A 5,851-nucleotide genomic window follows, 5' to 3' on the forward strand; every position below is an offset into this window, starting at 1 on the left:
TTTATCATTATTTTTTTACGAATAATTCTATTATTAATTATTATTATTATTATTGTTGTCGTTGATGATGTTGTTGATGTCGTTGTTCTACATTCGGTTGTCGTCGGCGTCGTTGCTTCTGGTTTCTTTTTGTACCTACCCTGGGGGGGGTAGGGTGGGGGAAAGGCTTTTGTTCGCTGGAGGATTCTTGATGGGCTCTAGGAATACAGAGGAGAGGATCTGAGGCGGGGGAAGGGTTAGGTTTTTGTTTCGTTCCGGTGTTTTCTTTTTGTCTATTGCCAATGTGAAAAGTGCCCCCCCCAAAAAAAAAATTGTAGGGGATTGAGGTTGGGGTCGTGGCTGCCAGGGGCCAGGCCGGTTGGAGGTGGGGAGGGGGCACAGTTGCGACACCAAGGTGCAAAAACCAGGCAGGCTTGGAGCTCTTTATTTTCCTTTCCTGGTTGGGTTTGGGTTTTGTTTGTTTGTTTATTTTGGTTTGGGTTTTTTTTTTTTTCCCCTCATCTTTGATTTTTGTCGTCTTATTTGTTTGGTTCTTTGTCCTTTTTGTCTTTTTTTTGCTTTCTCTTTTTTTCTGTCTTTTTTGTCCTTTTTTTCCCCCCTTTTTTTTGTCTTTTTCCCCTTTTTGTAATTTTGGTGCTTTTTGTCTTTTTTGGCCTTGTTTTCTATTTTTTGTCTTTTTTTTTTTGTCAATATATTTTCTTTTTTTCTTCCTCTTTTTCTCCTCTGTTTTTTCCTCTCTTTTTCTCTGTTTCTCTCTTTTTCCTCTCTACTTCCCCCCTTTTTTTCTCTACTTTTTCCTCTTTTTTCCCCCCTCTATTTTTTCCTTTTTTTTTTCCCTTTTTTTCCTTCTATTTTTGCCTCCTTTTTTTCCTCTTTCTTTTTCTCTATTTTTTCCTTTTTTTCTCTCTTTTTCCCTCTATTTTTGCCTCCTTTTTTTTCTTTTTCTCTATTTTTTCCTTTTTTTCCTCTATTTTTTCATCCTTTTTCTTTTTTCCTCCTTTTTTTCTCTTTTTTCTCCTCTTTTTCTCTTTTTTCCTCCTTTTTTTCTTTTTTTTCTCTATTTTCCCTCCTTTTTCCCCCTCTATTTTTCCCTCCTTTTTCCCCCTCTATTTTTCCCTCCTTTTTCCCCCTCTGTTTTTCCCTCCTTTTTCCCCCTCTGTTTTTCCCTCCTTTTTCCCCCTCTATTTTTCCCTCCTTTTTCCCCCTCTATTTTTCCCTCCTTTTTCCCCCTCTATTTTTCCCTCCTTTTTCCCCCCTCTATTTTTCCCTCCTTTTTCCCCCTCTATTTCCCCTCCTTTTTCCCCCTCTATTTTCCCCTCCTTTTTTCCCCTCTATTTTTCCCTCTTTCCCCCCCCACTTTCCCCTCTTTTTTCCCCCCCTCTATTTTTCCCCTCCTTTTTCCCCCCTCTACTTTCCCCCTCTTTTTCCCCCCTCTACTTTCCCCCTCTTTTCCCCCCCTCTACTTTCCCCCTCTTTTCCCCCCCTCTACTTTCCCCCTCTTTTTCCCCCCCTCTACTTTCCCCCTCTTTTTTCCCCCCCTCTACTTTCCCCCTCTTTTTCCCCCCCTCTACTTTTCCCCTCTTTTTTTTCCCCCCCTCTACTTTCCCCCTTTTTTTATGCCTTCTCTTTCTGTGTTTCTGTCCTTTTTTTGGTGCGTTATCCATCTCTCCATGTTCTTTGCCTCTCATTTTGTCTTCCCCCCCCCTTTTTTTTTAATGTGGGGGGCACGTTTTCCATCCACTTCCTTTCATTGTAACCTCTTTCTTTCCTTTCTTTCTTTTTCTTTCTTTCTTTCTTTCTTTCTTTCTTTCTTTCTTTCTTTCTTTCTTTCTTTCTTTCTTTCTTTGTTGTCCTTTTTCCTTCGGATTAATTTCGCTTGGTGGTTTGTCGGTCGGTTTTGGTTTGTTGGTTTGGTTTTTTTTTTACCTCTTTCTGTATATGTAGGGAATTTATAGGCAAATATGTACTTTATTGAATAAATTTTAAAAACTAAAAATATATTTTATTTTAAAAGAAGAAGAAGAAGAAAAAAAGAAATAACGGACCTTTAACCTTACATGGCTAAAGTACTGATTATATATTTGCTGAGCTGACTTGACCGTTATGAAAATTGTATCAAGAGTTTTATTTTTTGACTTCAAAGCCTTCTTAATAAAGACTTTTTACTATATACCAAGACCACCCGCTCCCTGCGCTCTTCACTGCCCGCAGCCCCCGGCCCGGCCCGGCCCCGGGGCTCGGGGGCCGGACTCACGGCGCCGAGGGGCTTGGAAGAGGCCTTTCAGCGAGTCGTGGAGGTTAAGGAGGAGGGAGGTTGACTTGTTGGAGCGTGGCCAGAGAAGGGCGACGAAGGTGGGGAGGGGTTCGGAGCACAGCCCTGTGAGGAGAGGCTGAGGGAGCTGGGGTTGCTTAGCCTGGAGAGGAGGAGGCTCAGGGGAGACCTCATTGCTCTACAACTACCTGAAAGGAAGTTGCAGACATGTGTGAGTTGGTCTCTTCTCCCAGGCAAGCAGCACCAGAACAAGAGGACACAGTCTCAGGCTGCGCCAGGGGAGGTTTAGGCTGGAGGTTAGGAGGAAGTTTTACACAGAGAGAGTGATTGCCCATTGGAATGGGCTGCCCGAAGAGGAGGTGGAGTCGCCATCCCTGGAGGTGTTCGGGAGGAGACTTGATAGGGTGCTTGGTTGCATGGGTTAGTTGATTAGGTGGTGTTGGATGATAGGTTGGATGCGATGATCTTGAAGGTCTCTTCCAACCTGGTTTATTCTATTCCTATTCCCTATTCTATTCTATTCTGTCATAGAGTCATAGAATCAGAGTCACAGAATCATAGAGTCATAGAATTGTCAGGGTTGGAAGGGACCTCAAGGATCAGCCAGTTCAAACCCCCCTGCCATGGGCAGGGCCACCCCACACCACAGCAGGTTGCTCACAGCCATGTCCAGCCTGGCCTCAAAAACCTCCAGGGCTGAGGCTTCCACCACCTCCCTGTACAACCCATTCCAGGGCATCACCACTCTCACAGTGAACAACTTCCTCCTCACCTCCAGCCTCAATCTCCCCACCTCCAGCTTCATTCTGTTCCCCCTAGTCCTATCACTACCTGATAGCCTAAGAATTCCCTCCCCAGCCTTCTTGTAGTCCCCTTCAGATAGTGGAAGGCCACAATAAGGTCACCTCGCAGCTCTCTTTTCTCCAGACTGAACAGCCCCAACTCTTTCAGTCTGTCCTCATAGGAGAGGTGCTATAGGAGAGTCATAGAATTGTTAGGGTTGGAAGGGACCTCAAGGCTCAGCCAGTTCCAAGCCCCCTGCCTTGGCCAGGGACACCTCACACCAGAGCAGGTTGCTCACAGCCACATCCAGCCTGGCCTTCAAAACCTCCAGGGCTGAGGCTTCCACCACCTCCCTGGGCAGCCTGTGCCAGGCTCTTACCACCCTCCTGGGGAAGAACTTCTTCCCAACATGCAGTCCCATCCACTCACCTGGAGCTCACAATCGCTGCCACTGCTCCCTCAGCACCACATCCAGTCCAACACCAAGCCAACCCCACCATGGGCACCAAACCATGGCCCCACCTCTGTTCAGGGTGTGCAGAGCAGGGGGTGAAGGAGCAGAGATCTCAGCGAGGGACCAGGTGCCCGGTGGTGAGAGCCCTAAGGTCCTGCCACCCTCCCTCCTGGTGCTGGTGGGCAGGGCTGGCAGCAGGGGTGGGCAGAGCTGAGCAGCACAGGGTTGGTTGGGCATTGGGTTGCCTGCTGAAGTTGCAGTGCCTAATCTTAGCTACAGGTCGTACACTTCAGAAGCCCTTTCAAGAAGGACAGAGCTGCAGGGACAGCTTCCTGCCGGTAATCCCCCGGGAGCAGCACACCCAGGAGCAGTCCCTGTAACACAAATCCTGCCTGGTGCACCGCAGGGCAGATGAAACAGCTCTTGGCTGCTTTGGGCTGGGCTTAAAATAGGAACAAAGCTGCTCCCACCTGCTCCCCACAGCCCAGCTCGGAGCCCGGGCTGCTCCTGGGGGCTGCAGCTCCTCTCCTGCGCTGCTGCACTCAGAAAGTTGGAACTTTGGCTCAAGGGGCAGAGCTTTGGCACCAGGAAGGAAGTCACCTTCTCCAGACACCCAAGGCTGGAAGGATACCCAAGGGCAAACGAGTTGGGCACAGCAGGAACGATGTGAGGAGAGCGCTGGATGGCAGCGGCGGCAGCAGCAGCAGCAGCAGCAGCAGCAGCAGCAGCAGCAGCAGCAGCAGCAGCAGGTGAGTGGACTGCAGGAGGCACCAGCTGGGAGGTGCTGGCTCTGTATGGGGGGGCGGGGGGTGAGGTCCCTCTGGCATCCTCAACAGAGTTTAGAGGCACAATGAAGGTAGACACCAATATCAGAGGGGGGTGTGAGGTCCCTCTGGCATCTTAGAGAGAGTATAGAGGCACTGTGGGGGCAGACACTGATGTCAGAGGGGGGTGTGAGGTCCCTCTGGCATCCTAGAGAGAGTTTAGGGGCACAGTGAGGGCAGACACCGATGCCAGAGAGCTGTGTGGAAGAGGGGAAGTGGAGCTGTGTCAGTCAGCAGTTTAGACTGGATGTTGGGAAGAAATTCTTCCCAGAGGGATTGGAATGTGCTGCCGGGGGAGGTGGTGGAGTCACCATCCCTGGAAGTGTTTAAAAAGAGACTGGAGGAGGCACTCAGTGCCATGCTCTTAGATGGTGTTGGGTGCTAGGTTGGACTTGATGATCTGGAGAATAAATCCTGTGAAGAGCTGGGGCTCTTAGGTTGGAAACAGAGGAGGCTGAGGGGAGACCTCATGGCTGTCTACAACTACCTGCAGAGAGGTTGGTGCTGGTCTCTTCTCACAGGTGATAGAACAAGAGGGGATGGCCTCAAGCTGTGACTGGGCAGGTTTAGACTGGACAGTAGGAAGAAGAGTGCTCAGGGATTGGAATGTGCTGCCCAGGGAGGTGGTGGAGTCCCCAACCCTGGATGTGTTTGAAGGTTGTTTGGATGTGGTGCTTGGGGCTATGGTTTAGGGGTAACCCTTGCAGAGGAGGGTTCTGGGTTGGACTTGGTGATCCTGAGGGTCTCTTCCAACCTGAATGTTTCTGCGACTCTGTGATCTCAAAGGTCTTTTCCAACATGGGCTGGTGGGAGGTGTCCCTGCCCATGGCAGAGGGTCGGAGATGGATGAGCTTCCAGGTCTCTTGCAGCCCAGTTTCTATGGGGTTGGTCTCTTCACCCAAGGAACAAGTAGGACAAAAGAGAACAGCCTTAAGTTGCCCCAGGGGAGGGTTAGGTTGGACATGAGGAACAATTTCTTCCCCAAAAGGGTTGTCCGGGCCTGGCCCAGGCCGCCCAGGGCAGTGGTGGAGTCCCCATCCCTCGAAGGGTTTCAGAGCTGTGGAGATGTGGTGTTGAAGGCCAGGGTTTAGTGGTGCCCTGGCAGTGCTGGGGCAAGGGTCGGACTCGGTCCGAAAGGTCTCCTCCAAGCCGAACGACTCTGTGGCTGCCAGGCTGCGTGTGCAGGGCCCGCGGCGCTCCACACGAGGGCGCTGTGCACATAGGCTAAGGCTTCACGCAGGGCTCCCGTCCCAGCCCTCCTCACCCCGGCCGGCGCCAGGGCAGCCGCAGCCGAGCTGGGCACCAGCCCCGGGCAGAGCTTCCCCGGGACTCATCGAGCGGCATGTCAGAGGATGGATGACTCCCAAACAGACTGCAGCCAGAGGAGTTGTTGTTTGACATCTGAACAGAAAATCGCCCTGCTCACAGGGGGCAGCGGGGGGGATCAGGGAATCAGAGAATTGTTTGGGTTGGAAAAGCTCTCTGAGATCATCCAGAGATCATCTGAGATCAACCCAA

Source organism: Melanerpes formicivorus, unplaced genomic scaffold (genome assembly GCF_026170545.1).
Source record: "Melanerpes formicivorus ecotype bairdi unplaced genomic scaffold, bMelFor1.0.p_v2 SCAF_34, whole genome shotgun sequence".
NCBI classification, from domain to species: domain Eukaryota; kingdom Metazoa; phylum Chordata; class Aves; order Piciformes; family Picidae; genus Melanerpes; species Melanerpes formicivorus.